Raw genomic sequence first — 22,726 nt, 5'->3', positions numbered from 1 at the left:
AACCCATTGCTGTATTTAGGAAAATAAGAGCAATGCAGTGGGAATGGTCGGCTCCCAAGCCGAGCAGGGTCGAGATATTGGATAGAATATTGTGAAATTCTGAGCACTCCAGCAACCTGCATCAGTTAACTTGCCTTTCCGGTTGTGTCATATCCACTCTCAAAAGCAGCCATATAAGAAGAATAGCATTTATTGTTTAAAAATTACACTTTATTAAAAAAGGGAATAAGGTGTTCCTAATGCCATGTGTGTTATTACATCTCATTTTCTTTTATAAGATACAGAAAAATATGGAAAATAATTGGCATCTGCTATATTAATTAATTAATTAATTAATTAATTAATTTTTTAAACGCCTACAGCAACTGGTCTTCCTGGGTAATCTCCCATCTAAGTACTAACCAGGCCTGATGCTGCTTAGCTTCCAGCATATTTAAAAGCCTATTTGAGTTTATTTATATTAATTCAATATGTATTGACAGTCTACTAGGCCATTGCAGCTAGATGTTAAGGAGAATGTAATGGTTAAAAAATATAATTCCAGTCTATGGCCATGCTACCCTGAGCAAGCCCGATCTCGTCTGATTTCGGAAGCTAAGCAGGGTTGGGCCTGGTTAGTACTTGGATGGGAGACCACCTAAGAAGATCAGGTGTTGTAGGCGTGAAAAATAAAAAACAAGGGATTGTAAGCTGACAAGGTCCTTGCAATCTGTGAGGCCAACCAAGGGTTGCCTTGCCTAAAAAAAAAAAATAATAAAATAAAATATATAATTCCAGTTCTCAAGGAACTAAAACCTTTGTATATAGTTTTTAAAAAATTAATTAGTCTTTTTAGTGAAATCTTTTATTTCTTGAAAGCAGGAATCACCTCTTATGTTTCTTTTTTGTTCTTCCTACAGTACATGTTACTAAGGACATGGTGGTGGTTCCACAGATTTTCAACAACTGAATAAATGAATATGGTACCAAGCTTGGTCTATTTAATTTTTTTCAAAATTATTGTTTTGGTTCAGAAAATTAACAAATAACTAGTGGCAAGGATGTGGAGATAAGGGAACCCTTGTACATTGTTAGTAGGATTGTAAATCGCTGGAGCTGCTATGGAAAACAGTACGGAGAGTCCTCAAAAAATTAAAAATAGTGGTGCCATAGGACCCAGCAATACCATTTCTAGGTATTTATCTGAAGAAAAGAAAAACACTAATTTGAATATATATATGTGTATATACATACACACACACACACACACACACACACATGCACATACACACACCCTTATGTTCATTGCAGCATTATTTACAATAGCCAAGATATGGAAGGTGTCCATTGATGTATGAATGGATAAAGAAGATGTGATATATATATGCAATGAAATATTTTTCAGCAATAAAAAAGGATGAAATCACAATTTGTGACAACATGGGTGGACCTAGAGGGTATTATGCTAAGTGAAATAAGTCAGACAAAGACAAATACCATATAATTTCACTTATATGTGAAACCTTACAAAACAGAAACAGACCCATAGATACAGAGAAAAAGCTGATGGCTGTCAAATTAATTCTGCAAGTCCTCTATTTGTGTATTCAAATTTGGAAATAAAAAATTCAATATCAATTTAAAGAGAGGTGGATATGCACATCTTTCTTGACATATACCTTATATGCATCATGTTCATTGTACTTCAATACATGAACCACAATAACTTCCTAGGGAAATGTGCTTCTGTCTGTTCATTGTCCAAAATTCCAAATGGGGAAAGACTGAATTGTAAACAAATGGGTACAGAAAACTTTGGATTGGCAATAACTATTATATCCAATCTTCTCTATTATCTAGAATTCTTGTCCGTTGGTCTGTATAGCACATACCCCACAGCCTAAATTACACTTTTAGCTCTTGGCATACTTGAATATGCATACTCGAATGTTTAATAGAAAATGTGTGTTCAGGCTAGAATGGCTTCTTATATCGTGTAGCTACCTGCCAACTGCATATGTACTACAGGAAAGACTTCCCTCCTGAAAGTCCCCATCACCCCTTTATTCTTACCTCCTGAGTATCCCACAATAATTCCAGTCCTCACACTCTTAGTGCAGAGCTTAGAGAAAGTCCTTTGAATAATTCCAGTCCTCATACCCTTAGTGCAGGGCTTAGAGAAAGTCCTTTGAAAGGTTTTTATTTTTTTCTGTACTCTTTCCAAGACTCATCTTTGATGTTTCTGTAATTCAACACTACTAGTTGCACTGTGTTCACTGGGACAAGCCCACACCAGAGTGAAAATTCCAGCGGCATGAAATTAGGTTTCCTCAATGTACACTGGCTGCTGGGGTGTGTTAACATTACACTCACCAAGGGTTGATGTGCTGACTGCTTTTAAAACCTTTATCAAGCACCTAGTTAATACCTGGCTTTGACCTACAGATTTCTATACAATTTGTCCCATTTACTTCTTATTTCTACCCAGGGATGTAACTATTACAATAACCCCACTTTACAGATGGGAATGAGGTGACCAAGTTCCGGGGAAATTAAATGACTTGACCGTATTGACACTTAAATTCAGGTCTCCAGAGCCATTTAAAAATATATATATAGCTTGGCTTTCTTTCTCATTTATAACCTAAGAAAAAAGTTAAGCTGAAATGCAAAAAATTGGTCAACTACATGCTGCATTGAAATCTATAATAGAAAATGAGCCAGGTTTGCACTCCCCTCCCCAAGTTTTCTAAACAATATTTAAAGACTTCATTTATTTCAGTCTGAATATTGTAATATAACATTTCAGCATTTTCCATTAAAACCAAGAAATTATCACAATCTAAGTAAACTAAAAAACGTTATAATTGTTCATGTTTCAGAAATGTCATTGGATATGTTAGCAAAGAGGCTTGTTATTCTACATGCCATAAATATTATTGCTTGAGTGGGTAAAATGCATGGAGTTTAAATTCCTAATCAGTGTTTTCAAGCACGCACATAGGCACTTCATGATTGCAGTTTCACTGGGTATTTTGGTTGTTCCTTCAACTACCAAAGAAACCAGCACATTTGTGTTTCTCTGGGGACTTATCACCAGCTTCCTGAGCTCCGGAATCATGCCTGATTTCTGCATGTCCTTCCACATAATGTACATACATGTCCCTGGCTTCATGTTTCTCAGAAGGAATTTTCCCTATATAACACTCCTGGTCTCTCTCCCTGGGCCCTTTCTTACTTTTCCACATGAGAGGAGAGAGAGTTATGTGATTGATTTGGTTTGCAATGAATTAATATATCTATCAGTCATGCTCCTCCAATGTGTGGATAGAAACTACTAAAACACTGCAAAGACTGAAGGGTTCTTTCTCTCTCTGCCGTGAAGGAAGGCAGCAATTCTTAATGAATTGTTTGTTCTGCAGACCCGAACTCTCCTTTTGGGAAAGAATATTTGAAAGCCCAGCTTGTGCACCAAATTAAAGTCATGGCCTCCAACTGGTTTTAACGATAATGAAAATAACATTTGAATCTTAATGTTTTTGTCTTATGTGTTAGATTTCAGTTTACTAGAAGATGTTAGTTTTCATCTTCCAACCACAAAAGTAACCAATATTTCAGTTCTCACACCTGTCAATGACAAACACCAACAACCTAGAAAGCTAAAAATAGGACTTGAAATTTTCATCGGTTACTTGCTGCCATTAAATGCTACAAGAAAACTATACTAAGTGCAGAAGGTCACAATAGCCCCACAGTCATCCATCTATTTGTCTAATTTATGTTATAATGATTTAAGCATCATGCACAGCGATGAGGATATAAAGATGGTTAGGACGTGCTGCCTGCCTTGAGAAATTTTGCAGAATGGTAGAGAAGACAGGTAGGTAGACCAGATGTAGATCATACAGCAATATAATCCGTGATGTAACATGAGTATATTCAGGGACTGCAGAAGCACAAACTCAGGATCTGGAGTGAGGAGATGAGGGTGAGATTATGACAGGCCAGGTCAGAAGGAGACATGAATTGAGTCTTAAGGATGAGAAATAATTGAATAAATAGGGAAGGTGAGGGGAGGGTTATGGATGTGTTCAGGGAAATGCTAAGGACATAATAGAGCTGAGAGTAAAAGCCCATGTAGACAATGATGAACTTGAAGAGCAGGCATAGGGGACATGTTTCTTTGTTTCCCGTCCAGAGTGGAAAGGGAAGAGTATTTTTCCCTGCATATCTCATTGCTCTTGCCCTAGTCTGAACTATATCCTAGGGAATGGGATGTGCATATGGGCTGAGGCCAAGATCATGGGGCAAACCTCCACCCAAAGCACTCGCATTGAGCATAAGGTGTGTAGTCCCCACAGGGAAGTTGAGAGTGTACTCCCAAGATAATTGGATGTAGGATAGCAGAGATGACACATGATCACCATACAGGAGATCAATTTCCACTGGGGCCCAAATAGCTGGGAGGTGCCAGGGTCAACCTTGCAGGACATTTCTAGGTTTGAACCTAGCTCTGTCACATACTAGCTGTTAAACCTTTCACAAATTACAGAAGCATTTTTTGCATTAGTATTTTCTTCTTTAAAAAGGAGGTAATAAAGCCTCTTCTCAGGGTTGCTCTGAGATCATATGTACACAATCACAGCAGCAGGTAGATACTAGGCATTTAGTGAATGGAAATTATTAGCATTATATATCTTTGGGGCATTCCTAGCTTTTTTAAAGTCCCATTCCCATTCTGTGACTTTTCACTCAATTGTGAGCAAAGGTTTTAGTACAATGTTTTTGTTATCTTCTGCCATGTAACAACCGCCACAGATTTAGTGACTTAAAACAACAGGAATTTATTACTTCTCACGAGTCCGTGAACTGACTGGGGCTCAGCTGGATGGCTCTTCTGCTGGTCTCATGTAGGGTCAATTGCAGTCAGATGGCAGAAGCTGGAACATGCTGAACGCCTTAGATAACATGTCAGGCTTCTGAGTGGAATGGCCCGAAGTATGGACTCAGATGGGACATGGGGATAGCTGGGCCTCTCCTCCTCAAATAATCTCAGGACCTCTCCTGTCCACTTAACTTTTCCATGTGGTCTGTGCATTAGGGCAGCGAGGTTTCTTGTTGGATCAGATTTTTTTAAAGTACAAAAGTGAAAGCTGCTAGGCTCTCTTAAGGCTTACAATCAGAACTGGCACAGTCATTTCTGCCACATGCTACTGGTAAAGCATGAAGATTCAAGGTGAGGGGACCATGCAGATGCATGAGCTCTGGAAGATGTGGTTCATTGGGAGCTTCTTTTAAAGACCAGTTATTTTGTAAAGACTTTAATTTTTGTATAGCACAGGTATATAATCTCTTATTAAAAATTATTAGATATTTTTCATAATTCAGATTTTTTTTTTAGATTTCAAAGAGTTAATATAATGCATGTGTCGTATATTATATCACATCCCCAGCGGTTTGGGGCAGCACCCCATAACCAAGCACCTTAATAATTCTGTAATAAAATGTACGACTCAATGGAATAACTATAGATTGCAAATAGCCTCATAGAAGGTCAGATAAGTTTTGGCATTTTCGCAGATTTGGGGATTTTAAATTGTGAATAAAATATCATGGACCTGTGTTTTGAGTCGAAATAACCTTTTAAAGATAAAATAAATTTCTCCTGGCTTGGGCATTTACCTACTGTCAGTTTAGGTCTTCTGGGAAGCAGGCATCAAAACAGAAGTAGAAGTGTGAACGATTTGAGGGGAAATGCCTGTCGAAATATAAAGGGGAGTGGGGACTGAAGCAGGTAGGGAGAGCCTTTCAACCACGAGATAAATCGGTATGACAATCATGAGGGAGAGGGTGGAAGAGGGAGGATTGGGCAGGAAGAGCGTCGGCTGCAGTGCATCTCTGAGAAAGTTTGGCTAGCCCAATGGGGAGCTATGTCCAGAGCCACGTCCAGAGCCATGTTGCCTCTTAGAGGAGTCTGGCATTGGGCAGTAATGGCTATGCTCAGTCAGAGGCGGTCAGCTCTTGGCATGCCTTGTGCAGGTTCTCCCTTGAAGGGAGATCTGAGCCCGTGCCTCTGTGGCTGCCACAATCTTTATTCCTCACTGTCCACAGACCTAGTCCCTTTGGTTATTAGTTTTCATCTAACACAGTGCTTTTCAGGAATGTGCCCTCTACGTAACTAGTGGTCCAACTCCCATCGCAGGACTATCTAATTAATCCTTCAGCCACACTGAGTCGCTCCATCTTCCTAGCTTATCCAAACAGAAGCGATTTTACAAGCCCTCTTTTCATAACTTTCCTGAGATGTCAGAGCGGATAATAATTTACAGCACAAATCGAGAAAGCATATCTCTAAGAGAGAAGGCCCAAAAGGCCTAGAAGAGCTGTGGGGGGCAGGGCAGGTGACATTGCATTTGGCAAACATATGGGGTGACTTTCAGATCAGTGCATCTTCTCTGTGGCTTTAAAGACTCTGTCATATCTCTCTCTCTCTCCCTCAGCAAACCCCTGTTCCACCCATAGCTGTGGAATGGGTTGTGCATGAATACTAACGCTAACCCCACGTAACCGCTCAGCCCTTCAGGCGCCTATCTCATGACATTCACATCCACGTCATGTTCGCTGCTCTCAGCTTTCCCCGGAGATAGGCAGCTTCAGGCTAATCAACTACGTTTTACAGAGCAGGAAGCCCAGAGGGAGTGTGCCTCAAATCTCCCATTAATGACAGAACTGGGACTAACTCCCATCTCAACTTTCTTCCCATTACCCCACTCTGCCCTTCTGCTCCTTATATGAGGAAATTTGCTCCAGGTAAAATTTGTTCTCACTTTAGACCCGAGGTGTTAATGGCACGGTTGTTATTTTAGCAGTATCCGAAAGGTCCAAAGGTAACAAAAAATTTAAATCGCATTTTTCTTTAAATAATTATTCAAAAGATTCCTTTTAATATGTGTTGGATCATCCTGCCAGATTAGAAATCCTGGGGTGTCTTCCAAAGACTTTTCGAACATTAAGCATTCTGTGGATCCCCAAAGTTTTCTACTGAGCTCCACTCTCCCCATGAATAGATTGTTCCTGTAGATGTTAATGATACCTTCGAAGGCAGTCAGTCCCACAGCATGCAGCTAGGATTTATGAAGGGTGCAAAAGAGGTATCAAAAATAACTCACCAAATCTCTGACCAGTTTTTCTAAGATATGAGTAGATAACTGTCCTCTACAAATGGTCAGCCATGCAGAATGGACAAACTTGCACAAGTGGACTGCACGTGTTGAATGTGATAAGCCAATAAAACTTTTAGCCAAATTAATCTGACATATACAGTGGTGTACATAATAGTTATTGTACTACATGGTAATTAGGGATAAATGAAAGCAGTTCCCATAAATGCCTATAATTAGATTTGGAATTCCTCCATGGGTGGAGGAAATAGATAGGGAACATAGAAAATGCTATTGCATGTTTAATATATAACAGAGTTTTTTCTTAAAGAAAAATTACCCTCAGCCATTTGCTCCGATGCCTACTTTGTGACAGAGTTCTGAATTCGTCAGTGCATGATCATTATTTTTTTTTCCTTCTCAGCTGCTTCTCTAGGATTATAAAGATAAGAAGCAGAGGGAGGAATGCACCACAAGACTCCTTGGAAGCTAAGGATATAATTCTGCTATCACAATAGGATTTTAAAAATGGGCAAGGAAAAATATTTTGAATATGGAAGAAGTGAATAAACTATCATTTTTAAACAGTTGAGGCAAATTTCTAGTTTTTATCGTTGGTTAATCGTCTAATAGACCGTGATCACTGTCAGTGCCAGTTGAGTTCTTGATACTCTGAGCCACTTGGTCCTCTTAGCCACACTCAGGGCCTCACAGAGGGAAGATCAAGTTCTGTTTTTTTTAATTCTCTTGCAACCGGGGCTCGAAATCTATTTAAGAAACGTTGATTGAGCACCTGTCCTGTTCCAACACAGGCTTGGGGCTGGAGGTAAGGGTGAATCAAGCAAGGTCCCTGTTCTCAAGTAGCTCACATCCTAGTGGAGAAACAAGGCATGTAAGTAGATGGCCATGACATAACTGTGTGAAAAATCACAGCGGAGGTATGAATACTTGTCGAGGTGCAGGGCAGAGACTGGAGGGCTTATGCACAGAAGGCAAGACTGAGACGGGCCTTAGAGACTGTGTCAGAGCTTTCAGTGCAGAAAAGGAAAGAAAGGCCTTCCAGACTGAGGAGGCCTGGAGACATAGAGGCTGCGCAGGAAATGATGAGAAGCTGGTGTGGGGAAGTTGTGGGACATGAAGCTGGGCAGCCGCTATGCTGGGAGGAGCCTTGGACACCAGGAAAGGAGTTTGGACTGCCCTCTGTAGGCAACGGGCAGCGACGGAGAGTGAGTCCCATGCCAATGACCCAGAGCTGGTTTCCCTGAATTGAGCCTGAGTGCTCAGATCTTGAAACAGCCTTTTCTGTGGGATCCTTGCAAGAGGCCAGCTGCTCCTGGCTCTTCATCCTCTTCTCGCCACCTGTTCCTCGCCTGGACACCCGTGGCCAGCTGGAGAGGGTGGAGGAATCAGTGCAAACAGCCTCGATGCCCGCGCCTCATTCTCCACACCACCAGTTCCCAGGCAAGAACCTCCAGCAGCTGCCTCCACTTTCCCAAGGGAGCCCAGACAGTTGTCGTTTTTGGCATATAGTGAAGGGAACTAGTGGAGATTTGCCATTCCTCCAACTCAGGCTTACCTAGCTTTCTGACTTCCTAGGAAACAACTCAAGTAGCCTTGGGAACTGAATTCGAGAAAGTTTGAGCTCAGAATCAGAGAGCAGTCCCAGCTTAGCAAGAGAACTCTGCTTCCCACCTGCACCCCAGATGCTTGGGATCCTTTTTAGAACAAAGCCTTTCACAGTCAGAGATAAAAGACTGACCCCCCGCCCCCCCACAGGAGCTGCGGGGAACCATTATACATATAAATGAATATCTGCCTCACCAAATCGTTTCCTTTATTGTGGAAGAAGAATCAAAATTTTAAAAGCACAGGGCAGTGAAGTTGAAGGGAAGAGATAATTGCCAGTGTAGGCCAGGCACTGCACTAGGTAAATCATATACATTATGTAACTAATTCTCACCACAAGCCCAATGAGATGGGTGTTATTGTTTCCATTTTATAAAAGAAGACATCGATGTTCAGAGAATTTAGACAACTTATCCAAGGGAGACTTGGGATTCCAGAGCTGCCTACCTGGATGATTCTGGGGGAGAAAGAGGAGGGTGGAATCATTGGGGACCAAATTCCCCATCTTCACTGTATAGGTATGAAAGATAAGTTGTTCCAGGGGATTGGGAGCACCAAAGCCCTGCCTAAAGCTTACATTCCAGTTACATTCCAGCTGGGCATGAAATCCTAGAAACTAATGACATCTGGTATTTAGTCAAGCATAAAACAGTCAAGAAGCAATCATAGAATCTTAAAACTAGAGGATTTGTCCTACAAATTATCTTATCCAATCCTCATTTCATTGTCAGGGAAACCAAGGCCAAAAGAATGGAAGAGACTTTCCATGTTTGTGAAAGCTGAGACCAGAGCCTTGGTACTTACCAGCTGAGTGAAATATTCAATACCTTCTCAGTAGACAATCTATTTAATAATACCTTGAGGATTTTATGCAATGTTTCTGCCTCTACCGGTAAAGCTATTGGCAGACCCAGGCTTGGCTGGGGTGCCTTATGGGAGAAATGGGTGGATCTTGGGCGCCTGGCAAGGTCAGGAGAGAGAGAAAAACAGGAGCAAGGAACAATGGCTATATTTTTTCTAAGCTTTATTCCCAGTCGTGAAATCTATAACAAATAAGTGCCCTCCAGAAAGAGTAATAACTCTCCTTTGAAAAATATTTAACATTAACAAAATAATTGATGTCCAATCAGGGTCAATAAAAGGACTTTCATCTATATTTGTAAGCTCTCTGAAGCCTGATGACTCAATTGGGGCATTAGGAGGCAGTTGTGGGATATGCACTGAGACCAATTTATATATGTCATTAAATTTGATATTCATATAAGTTATTTATAATTGTGAAGCAGGTGAAGTTGTTTTTCTAACAGCCAATTGTCTCATGTTGTTTCTCTCTACCCCTGGGGAAATTTCTCAGAATGAGACATAAAACTCACTCATTCTAAAGTGTAAATAGCTAATGATACTTAAAGTAATTTTTCTCCTAGGAGTATTTTCATTTTAACATTTTGAGTCAGATAAATAAGCTTTATTGGAGAAGCAGCAGGCTTTATTTCAAGGTGGAAGTGAATCTTCTAAGGGTAAGCGGAACATTCTTCGTGCTTCTGAAGTCACACTAGGTAAGTGGTTTTTTAATCTTTCAACTTGAGTTGAAAAGGGGAAAGAAGTCCTTTCTCCTTGCAAAAATACTAGCTACCAATTAGTTAGTGTAAATCAAAAATCTAGAATTTACTTAATGCTACGAGGAGATAATAATAATGAGTAAAAATTTTTATTGACTGTTTACTGAGCACCAGGCATTGAAAGCAGCACTTTATACCTGAAACAAAGTTCATTCTCCCAACTCCTTGTGAGGTAGGTTTTATTCTTATCATCTTGATTTTATAGATAAAGAACTCAAGTTTATAGAAGTCAAGTAGGTTGCTTTAGTGTTCCCATTTCATAGCTGCATAAACTGAGCCTTAAAGGGAAACTAAAGCTCTTAACTACTCTTTGCTCCCGTGCTCCTATATTCTGTAACTCTAGCTAACACAGAAAAGAGTATCTGCTTTTTATTTTATTTCATTTTGAGTTCTGCTTTCTATGTGATGTTTAGTAACAGGCTAAGTCATTACATTTGAAATGAATATAAATAAGTCCAATTTGGCTCATGTTCCAAAACCAAATTGATAAGGGCAGTATTCTACGAGGTTCGTTTGTGGACATATGTGCCTACATTGTTTCTTAAATGGACATAGAAACCATGATGATTATGATCTTTTGAAAAATTCATGATTGGAACAGATCCAACTTAATTATGAGATTTGCCTTATGAGGTTGTGTATACAAGTCATCAAGCAAAAGAAAAAACAGAAGGTCATGGAATTCACATCCGTGCAAGCATATGGATCAGTGGCACACACACACACACACACACACACACACACACACACACACACACACACAATACAGACAAACACAGACATTTCCACACATCTGGCTTGATCTAGAAAGAATCAGGAAATTCAAACTTTAAGGACAAATCATTTTTACTTGTGGAGAAATATCATGGAATGTTTGGAAATAGAACTCTAAGCATGGCTGTGGGACAGTTCAATTAAAAGCTGTGTACCCCAACCCTGTGTAGGTAATTAAGACCCAGAGTCTGAATCTCTCTCCATCTCCTATGTCTTCCCTGTTTGTATAGGGCAAATGACTAGGCAGAGCAGTCACACATATTCGGGCTACAAGCTTGTTATGATAGAGACATGTGCCAGGGACCGTTCTAGGCTCATGGAATACAGAAGAAAACAAGATGAAAAAATCTCTTCTGTAATGTAATGGAGATTATATTCCAGTAAACAGCATAAACAAATGTGTAGAATATATTATGTATTAAATGGTGGTGAGTGCTCTGGTAGGCTGAATAATGGCCTCCCAAAGTGTCCTCATTCTAATTCCTAGAACCTGTGAATATGCTACCTTGACCTTGTATGGCAAAAGAGACTTTGCAGATGTAATTAAATCTAGGATCTTGAGGTGGGGAGAGTACCCTGGATAATCCAGGTGAGATCACTGTAATCCCAAGAGTCCTTATAAGAAAGAAGCAGAGGAGTCAAAAAGAGATGTGACGATGGAAGCAGAGGTCAGAGAGGTGCAGGACAGCAAGCCAAAGAGAGCAGGCAGCCAGCAGAAGCTGGGAAAGGTTAGGGAACAGATTTTTCCCTAGAGCCTCCAGAAGGAATGCAACTCCACCTACACCTTGATTTCAGCTCAGAGAAACTGATTTCAGACTTCTGACCTCTGGAACTGTAAGAAAAAAGTATTTGTGTTTTTTTAAGCCACTAAGTTTGTGGTAATTTGTTACAGCATCAATAGATAACAAATACTAATGCTATGGAGGAATATAAATAAATGGGGATAGAGAATTTTGAGGTGGAGGAGGCAAGAGAAAGAGGGTGGTTGCAATTTAAAATAAAGTGGGCAGGAAATGAGAACCAGATTGTATTTTCCAAAGACGGCTACCACAATATCTCCCGTCTCACGTGCTTTCCTTGCAATGTAACTTCGATACTCTTCCCATCAGAAGGTAGAGAGTCTATGTTCCACCCCTTGAACCTGGGTGGGTTTGTGACTATGATGAAAAGAATACTATGTTAATTCTGAGGCTAGGTCGCAAAAGCTGATACAACATCCATTTGGTGCTCTTTGGGAAACCCACTTATGGAACCCAGCCACCATGTTGTAAGGAAGCCCAAGAAGCCACACAGAGAGACCACATCATGGAGGTGTTCTGGCTGAGGTATCTATTAGCTGACAGGCAGTATCGATTGCCAGACATGTGGGTGAGTGAGACTTCATGTTACCCTCAGTAACTTGAAGGCCTCAGTCATTATGGACAGAGACAAGCCATCTTCACTGAGCCCTTTCTGAATTCCTGACCCACCGAATCCTTGAGCCTAATAAAGCGGTTGTTGTCTTAACCACCAAGTTTTAAGTTTGTTTATTGTACCATAAAAGTAACTAAAACAGAAGGCCACATTGAGGAAGTAAATTTAAACAGAAACCTAAAAAAGATAAGGAAGCCCTGACAGTATCTGGTGGAAGATTATTTAAGGTAGGAAAATGATAACCACGTGGGACCTTGTGGGAGAGTGCCTACATGTGCCAGGAAGAATTAGGGGGCTGCTGTGGCTACAGCAGATAAGTAGGGGGGAAAGTGGTAGAAAATTGGTTCAGGAAGGTATTGGAGGAATGCAGATTATTTATGTATGTGTAGGCTTTTGAAAAAATTTGAGTGTTTCCTCTGATTGAAATGGAAAGCTATTGGAAAGTTTTGAGGAAGTGGTAATATGATCTTACCTACATTTACAAAAGATTGTTCTAACTGCTATGTTCAGAATTAACTGTGGTGGGGCAAGGGTGGGAGCATGGAGGACAGTTAGGAAGATGTTTTCTACTTAAGGAGAGAGACTCAGAGCAGTATGGTAACAATGGAAATGATAAGAAGAGTTTGCATTTGTATATATTTCAAAGGTGGAGTCAACAGGTATTTAGGATATATTTTGAGAGAAGAGATACTATGATAGATTGGCTATAAGGAGTGAGGGAAAGAAAATACAAGATTTACCTGAACAACTCAAAGAAGGGAGTTATCATTTATGAGATAGAGAAAACTGCTAAAAGAGAGAATCTGAGAGGGAAAAGCAAGTTTTGGACATTGTAAGACTGAAATGCACACGAGACATCAAAAAAGCAGGCTATTGATGAACAAGTTTGAAATTTGTAGAGGAGGTATATTTGTAGAGGGAGACATCGATCTAAGTGTGCTCAGCCTTGAGACTGGATGAGATCACCAAGGGCATGGCTGAAAAAGAGAAGAAATGAGATCCAAAGACTGAACCCTGGGGTGCTCTGATTTTAGGGCTCAGGGAGATGAAGAGGACCAATGACAGAAACTCAAACAGAGTGGCCCACAAGATAGGAGGAAGACCAGGAAAAAAAGTGTAGTTTCCTACACTTTAGGATGCAATTAAAGAAAGTATTTCAAAGAGGAGGGAGCGATCAGCAGTGTCAAATGGTGAGGCCAAGGAAGATGAAAACTGAGAAGTGACCATTAGCTTTTGCAATGTTGGCCGTGGGTGACCTTCACAAGCCGTTTCAGTAGAGTAGTGACAGTAAGGAATGATGGTCAATGGGTTTTATATGGGTTTTTTCTTTTAAAGAATATGAGTTTTTTCCTGTCAGAACACAGGAAACAGGACTGGGAAAGTACTCTGAAGTGGCCAAAGCATCAGCTGAGTACATTCAGATGTCGTCCAGCCAAGTTCGAGACACAGTGATATTCTAAAGGTTCAGACTACAGGAGGCTAGGCTACGATGAAAATGACAAAGTCTTAAACGAAAATAAGTCTCAACCTTTGTTCATTGACAATTAACTAAGTCTCAACCTTCTTTCCAAAGTGAAGGCTATTTAGCCTCTTGGCGAAGAACTCAGTCTCTGGAGTCAGTCTGCCTATATTTGAATCTCAATTTTACTGGTTACTAGCTGACTGAGTGGTTTGCTTAAGTCTCATATTCTTCATCTGTGAAATGGGGCTAATAATAACATCTGTCACATTGGATGGCATAAGGATTGGATTATATTAAATATGAACAGTGCTTGGTTCACGGTAAGCTTTCAATGAATGTTAGCCATTATTACTATTAATTAAAATCTGAGGAGAAGAGAAGGCTTTTGTACTGACCCAAGATAAATTAGTGCTACACAAATAAGCATTTAATAACCTGATCTTTATGAGAGTAGATTTAGCTGCTTTAGCTGTAATAGATATTTTCTGTAGTTGCAGAAATTTGTAATCTCTGGTAACACAAACATCCTTTGCTATACTAGAATTGAACCAGTAAAAAGGGGGGGCTGCCATTTTAATCTTTGTATTTTACTCTCTGGATCAAAACACATAAAGATCTTTATAAATGGCAGAGTATTACATAGATATAAGTCAGTGTTGGTTTCTAACAATGACATTATGACTTTGATGTTGACCCTTTGGAGTTCCACTGTCCCATCCCTACCCTCCACCAACCTCACCACTAATATACACACCTGCTTAGAATGAGCTGTTTGGCGGGTGGAAATGATCAGAAAAGTTCTATATTCCAAGTGGAGTGAAAGAAAAATGATTGAGAAGAAGAAAGGAATACCCAGAGCTGCAAAAAACATTCCTTAAAAAAAATCCAAAAAGTCTGAGTTGTTTATCTCTAACATGTTTATGTGATGTGATCCTGGCTGATATGAACGCATCCATTGCTCTAATGAAATAATGACAAAGGAATGACAGACGCAATGAACAGGGATGCCTAACTCAACTTCCACATGTGAGACCAGTTGTCCAAATTATGGCAAAACCTGGCAATCCTACATAGGCTTCATTTATTTGAAAACAAAATCATAAATCACAGAAAAGTCACCTGTGTATGTCAGTTTTTCTGCTTTTACATCTCCAAATTACTAGTTGCCTGCTATTCTATTTAGATTAAAAGATGGACCCACCCTCCAAAATATCAGCTTCCTAAGACCAAAGTTAAGCTCAAGACCATTATCTCAGCAATTAAATAAATCCTTTAAATTCTCACTTTAGTTTCTTCAATTTTTACAGAGATGCCTTCTGTAGGTGACAGAAAAAAATAAGGACTCTGGAAGAAGCTGAAGAGCATCCACCAGTATAGCAGGAGAACTGTGCCAGCCCCAATATTCTATACTCATTCCGCATAGTAGAAGCAACTTGGGAAACTGTCTTCTCAGCCCTTGCTACTCAAAGTGCAGATGCCAGACCAGAAGCATCCACATCACCTGGGGCTTGTTAGAATGTAGGATTTCAGGTCCTACCTCGGACCTTCAGAATCAGATTCTGCATTTTAACCGTCTCCCCAAGTGATCTGCATGCATATTAAAGTTGGAGAAGCAGTCTCTACGAAAACTCTCACCACTTGAGACTGAGAGGAGCTTCCAAACTGCTTGTTCAGCCTGCTGTGGTCCTGCATTTGCAAAACCAGTCTTAGAGCCATGCAGGTTACTGACAGCTTTGAGACAAGGGTACAATAAGTCCCATATCATTATGCATAAATGTTCCTCCTTACCCATTAAAACGTTCAAAAGATACTGAGCTACAGATATTCCACATAATGACCTTCCAAATTTCTTGGCACCAATCATCTTCTAAGAGACTCCAGTGCCTGCACTTATTAAATGAAACCTCCTCTTTCACAAACTGTCACTTCTTTGCTACTAACTTTTAAGCCATGTCCCGGTAAATGAGGTTATTGGAGAAAATGTACCAGGAGGAACATAGACAAACTATAGACAGGTACTTAAGGAAATAAGATTAAAGCACCGTTGAAAAACAGGCCTCATTATTAATGTGGTATAGTTTCTGAGTTCATTGAAATTCTGGTTTTCATATGTTCTGGTAGTGCAGGGAAGAAGGAGAAACTAAAATCTGCTTTGAGACTGTATTTACAACAACACAGTTGTTGCCTGAACTATAGGGTCATGAGTACTGTAGTTTCACTTTCCTTGTCTTCCAGGTGTCTTCTGAGAATGCGTTAAGTAGAATTTCAATGAGTTTGAGAGCTCTACCCAAAGTATAAATTAAGCTTAAAACTTCTCAAAGCAAGTTCGAGCCAAATTGCCCTCCTCTGCTTATTTGAGGCGGTTACTAAGGAAGCAATGGAAATGACACTTTTTAAGCCAGGCTCTCATAAATCAGGTGTTTCCACACTTCTTGAAGTGACAATAGAAAGCCAATTGGAAAACATAATAGCAAAAGACACTGCTCCCAAACTGTCGTCAGACTTTGGAGTGAGTAAAATGTTTGACAGGAAAGATTGTGTGAAAACATTATTCATTGCACCAAGAGCCTTTCAAAGGCACCTTCGGAGCAAAGATTAATGAAAGAGAATTCTCAGGAAGTAATATAATACAGAATTTCTTCCTCTCCTCCACCTACTTCTCCTCTAGGGAGATCCGGATTTAGCTTGGGACAAGATTTATGATTCTAAAGGTTTGATGAAGGCAAGTTTACAATGCTCTTACAGTGTAAGAGTCTCACCTCTGGACACATAGTTTGACATTTTTTTTTAACCCAATTTGAATATCTTTTTAACCCAATTTGCTGTTCGGGTTGTCTTTTGTTGTTCGGAGGCCAAGCAGACAGTATTGATGAATAAGAAGCCAAATATCCAGTGTCGCATCTATACAGAAAACTAATACCCCAACTTTAATGACCCCCAGTTTGATCAGAGTTTGCTACCCTGCTGGTGCTATTCTCAGTCTCTCAAATTGCCAAATTCCAGACGCATCTTCTTGACACTCTCATTAACATTCTTTGTCCATTGGAATTGATCATAGACTCTGAAGAGTCGGGCCAGAGTTATTGCTTAAGAAAAAAGCACGGAAGAAAGACTGATTTAATTTGTCAGTCTATACTTATAAGCAGCTTAGAAATTTTCTCTGGAATGTGGAAACTAAAAAAATCTTTCTAAATTTTATAACTGAAGCACTACATCTTTAGGTATTCTAGGGACCCACCTCCTCAAAAAATTGAGATGGTGATCTGATATTGGAAGTCTCCAAATTTTCATAACTGAATGCTGTCCAACTGTCTGCCAGCTAAAAAGTATGGGTAATTTTTTAATCAACAGTGAAGACTATCAACTCTTCAGTCACTTTTCAGAATCTAACCACGTTTATTGTGATCTAACCTCCAAAAGGCTGCCATTGGGAGTATGTTAATTACTCATTCTTTGAAAAATGCCCAACATTTTTGAGCACTAGGACTCCCCTCCTTTTTTTAAATAGACTTTATTTTAAAGTCAGTTTCAAAATCACAGCAATTCTAAGCAGAAAGGAATAGAGATTTCTCATATACCCCCGTCCCCACAGATGTATAGGCTCCCTCATTACTAACATCCCCCACCAGAGTGGTGCATTTGTTATTATTGATGAACCTATATTGATACATCATTATCATCCAAATTCCATAGTTTACAATAGGGTTCACTCTTGGTGGTGTACATTCTGTGTGTTTGAACAAACTTATAATGACATGTATCCACCATTATAGTATCATACAGAGAGGACTTTTTTAAAAGACTATTTTGTTTAAAAAAAACCCCTTTTATTTGGAAATACTTTAACACACACATACAAAAATGTGAATAAGAAGAAAATGAAGAACTATGCACATACTCATTTACCCAGATTCACATACTATGAATATTTTACCTAATTTACTTTAACATTTGTTCCCTCTCTTGTTCTTTCTCAATATTTTATGCACCATTTAAAGATAAATTATATATATCATGATCCTTAATCCTTAAATATTTAGTGTGTATTTCCTACGAATAATGGAGATTCTCTTACATTACCACAGCATAATTATCAACCTCAGAATATTTAATATCGATACAATATTTTTATCTAATCTATATCTATATTGAAATTTTGTCTACATACATATTCAATTGACCCAATAATGCCCTTTACAGAATGTTTCCCTTTTTGAGTATAGGATCCAGGTTAAGATAAGGCCTTGCATTTAATTGTCATGTCCCTCTAATCTTCTTTAATTTTGGACATTTCACAGCCTTTATTTGTATTTTATGACAGTAACATTTTGAAGAATACAGCCCATAATCCATTTTTAATAGAAAGTTCTTTATTTTAAGCTTGCCTAATCATATTCAGGTTATGCATTCTTGGTTGGATGGAAATACTACATAGATGTCGTGACGAGATTTCTTTTTTAAAATAGAAAGATAATTTGCTGACTCCCACATGATCCAAGTTTTTCTTTTATTTATTTGAGCCATAGACAGTGCTTAATGTGCTTATAGATTTGTGAATACTTTGAAATTGTCACATGTTAGTTACCCATTGACTGTTGAATCTTCTGCATTTTATCTTATTATTAATTCAGAAAAGTCAGAAAGTGATATATTCAGATCATCTTATCTTAGTCCTTATGTTGGATTTTTTAGAGGGTCAATGCAGGAAGCGTTTTTTTAAAGACTACCTTTGTGTATTTTGTAAAAACTGTAATTGACAACATTGTCTACCATGTTTCTCAAAGCTCCCCCCTGCCATAGGATCCAGTAATAATTTCTAGTATAAAACTTGCCTCTATGAAATCACTTAAAGATTTCCTTTAGGAGGCAAAGGTTTCAGTGGAATTGTTTTATTCCCTTTGGTTTTGAGAAAGCTCGGGGTTAAATTTGGTGCTTAATTATTTTAATTCACTGAGAATACATGTAATTTTTAAAAAGTGTCTTGGAATTTTAAAAATTTTATATTGTATTGCCCTGCCATAAATATATTTCAATATTATGAGATTTGTGGCTTGGCAAGCAGAGTGAGGGTTGGACTTCATTCATTCTCACTGGTGCCTCTCATCTGACATCTCTGTGTAGGGCACAAGTTAAGCCATGGCCCTGGCTCAGTTTCCCTCTTAATCTTTGGGAATCACTTTTCATACTGCATGTCTTCATCTTAGGGTAAGCTTTGGCCTCCATTTACACAGAGCAAGCACTTGCTGGTTCCCTTCCTACCATTAGGCCAGAGATGTCGATTCAGGCTTTGCTTTCAGGAAGCCTGATGCTCTCCTTCTAATGCCACTCATCTCCCAGTAGGTGATTGACATGTCCCCTTTACACTATCAGGACTGAGGGTTCCTGGGTCACTAACTCTGCCTACCTCACCTGTGGTTACTTCTTGTTGCCTTTGTTAATTCACCCGAACTCACATACACATTTACAGGTTGTATGTAAACTTTTAACTGATCTCTTTTGTACTTTATGATTTTGTTCAGTAAGAGTCCAGGCAATTTCCCCCAGTCGCTTGAGCAGTGGGGTAATTTACTGAAGGATTAACTTGGGTTTTGTTTTTGTTTCTAAAAAATTGAGTAAGAATGAGTACCATTTGGGTTTTATTCTCTTTATTTTCCCTTATCTCTTTCTTAGAAGGGGTCAAGGCCTTAGTACTTCTTGCCTCAAAGGTATTTGAAGAGCTGAAAGCAGACAGTGCTTGAAACAACCTCTCTTTCTGGCTTCCTTGAAAGTCTTGAAAATACTGAGACTATCTATCCCCTGACAGAGAAGAGAAAGGAAAAGTGTAGGTCAAAACATGTCAGAGAGAGAGTCAACATTCTATAAAACTTTGAAGGGTCCATGGTCTCTCTTACAGTTCCCAGGGGGAGGTGGAAAGTTCTTCATAGGGAATGTCCCCTGTGCCTAGGGAGACTTGATGCCAGGCACTGGAGCCCCCAGATCTGTAAAATATTGTAACCAAAAGTAGTATGGAAGGAACAAAGCCCTGGACGTTTTAAAATTGTACTTTTAAAATTATCGTATAGTAAAATTAACTTTTTTCTTTTGGTGGACAGACCTATGGCTTTTAATACATGTATAGATAGATTCATGTAATCAGGATATAGAACAGTTCCATTACCCTCCCAAACTCCATTGTGCTATACCTTTATAGTCACACCCTGTCCCCACCCATAAGACCTAGAAACTGTTGATTTGGTTCCCATCATTCTTGTTGTTTTGACACTGTTAAATAAATGAAATCATACAGTATGCATACTTCTGAGACTGATTTCTCTCAGTGTAGTTTCTTTGAGATTCATCCATGATTTTGTGTGCATCAATAGTTCATTTTGTTTTACTGCCGAGTTGTGTTCCACAGCAAGGATGTACCAGAGTCTGTTTATTCTTTTACTGTTGAAGGACGTTTGGGTTGTGTTCAGCTTTTTGCTGTCATAAAGAAAGCTGTTACAAACATTCATGTACAGACTTTATATGAAAATTTCTTTTCTCTATAGTAAATGCCTAGGAATGGATTTCTGGATCATATGGTAAACATATGCTTAACTTTATAAGAAACTGCTACATCGTTTCCCAGAGTAGCTGTATTATTTAACAATTCCAACAGTGTATGAGAATTCTAATTGTTCGGCATCTTCATCAGCACTAGATATTTTCAGTATTTTTTATAGCCATTGTAATAGGTGTGTAGTGGTATCTCTTAGTGGGTTCTCTTTGCATTTTCCTAAAGCTCCTAATTAAAGGGCACATGTGGCCCCTGACAATGTACTTATCAGCACTGACTAATATGGAGCAGAGATGGGATGGCTCCCTAGATATTTTGCTGTAGTAACTCAAATCTGAGGAGTGAGGAAAAAGGCCCAATAATAACCAAGAATGAAATTCTCTGTAAGTCAGCAGATGGATTTCTGAGTCAGACTTAATATGATTTAAGCACAGTGACAATTTTTGCAAACCCAATTGTGGTGGAAATTCACACCCATTTCATGTGCCTTAGAGGTATCTCAAATCCATAGATCCATAATTGTGTATACCTTACCTTGTGGTATATCAAATGCTCAATTGCATTATTATCACCTGGTTATGAAAACTCAGTAAAGTGCTTCAAAAGGATCTCTCATATAATTGCTATCATAGGTATGCACCAGAAATCTGATTGGACACACAATGTTTTTTTTGAATTTAGAACAATGGGAAAACACTGCAAACTAAGTAAATAAAGACTGAAGATACAGGCCCAGGTGTTAATTAGCCCGTGTCAAATGAATTAAAGAAAGCTACTCATCAATTGCTAACTGATACAAATAATAAGTATCTAAGGTGCTAGAACTTAAAAGATGCTAGAATCCAAAGATTTTAATAAGTAAGCCAGTCCTGTGGGCGTGGATCCCTGGCAATTACCACTGACCCACCTCTCCTGTCCTTCCTCCTCTCCCATAGACACTGCCAGGCTATCAGCACAGGGTCCTGAGACCCTCTAAGGACCCGAGCCAGGTAGTGTTTTCTCTGATGTTCTAGTGAAAGAAAGGCCCCCGCCACTCCGCTGATCCCTCAGGGAAATGCGGATGTAAACCTCTCTCTTTTTCCCCTTTCCATGGCCTCTTATTACAGTGAAGAGGTTCAGAACAGGCCTCCCCAAGATGTGCCACTTTGGTGTGTGAATTATTTTGAGTGGAAGGAAAGAGAGACTCTGTGGGCTCATGAGCAACTTTCCTTCGAAGAATTTAAATTAAGGGCCTTGCCCATAATAAGAGCTACCACTGGAAGTAACTTGTTCTGACCTATCCGTAGGGCAGAGCAAACTTCTAATTACTGAACATCTCTTCCTATCATCCTGCGGATGACCTTTCTCCCCTCTGAAGCCCCAAGTCGCCTTACCTCATCCTTAGTTCAGAATGTTGTATATACCTTATTTTCCCTTTCTGTCTGGAAGCTCTCGTGTATGTGGGATTCCTACATATACAAATGTAATCGAATTTTGTTATTTTTTCTCTTGTTAATCTAATCTGCCTCAGGTAGATTTAATTATTAGCCAAAAGAACCTACAAGGGAAGAAAAAAGTTTCCCTTCCTCCCCTCTGCCACCCCACATGGACATCGGACACCAGGGACGGCTTCCTCTATCAGGCTTTTGATCTGCTCCTTCCCTATGAATGTCTCAACAGAATTCACTACCGCCATTTCCTTATTCTTTTGGCCTTTAGAAGAAAGAGTGCTGAATGATGACGCCTCCACGTGGATACTTGCATGGCTCTTCAGAATGAGCAGGAATAGATTCGGTGAGTCTCAGGCTCTGAGTTCTCAAGTCCATCTCTATTCACCCAAGCAAAGCTGGTGCCTGTCCTGCCACCTGACTCCAAATGTGTGGTAACTTTTAAAAGAAGTTCGCTAACCCTGTGTTCTCTATTCTGCTTCTCAGCAGGTGCTTCCCCATGCCCTTGGGCAGTTTTTCCGGGCGGGAGTGACACACACACTACATCTTTAAGAGGAGGAGGTGAGATGATCTCTGAAAACTCCCTAATAAGTTACATGCACTCTGAGCAGTGCCGTCAGGCTGAAAGGTCACATATTTCTGAGGTATGAAAAACAGCACAGCGGAAGCCTCATGCATAAGCAAAGCTTCTCATTGCATTCAAAAGTATTTTAAATGGCTGAGAA

At 39.5% G+C, this 22,726-nt stretch overlaps 1 pseudogene; it reads left to right on the top strand.

The window, feature by feature from the left end:
- The first annotated feature begins 543 nt into the window (after positions 1–543).
- On the top strand, positions 544–662 carry LOC120587940 (uncharacterized; annotated as a pseudogene).
- Positions 663–22,726: the final 22,064 nt, after the last annotated feature.

This window comes from Pteropus medius, unplaced genomic scaffold (genome assembly GCF_902729225.1).
Source record: "Pteropus medius unplaced genomic scaffold, Ma_sr-lr_union100, whole genome shotgun sequence".
NCBI lineage: Eukaryota > Metazoa > Chordata > Mammalia > Chiroptera > Pteropodidae > Pteropus > Pteropus medius.
The sequence above is the reverse complement of the archived record's forward strand: the minus strand, read 5'-3'. Positions and strand labels throughout refer to the sequence as shown.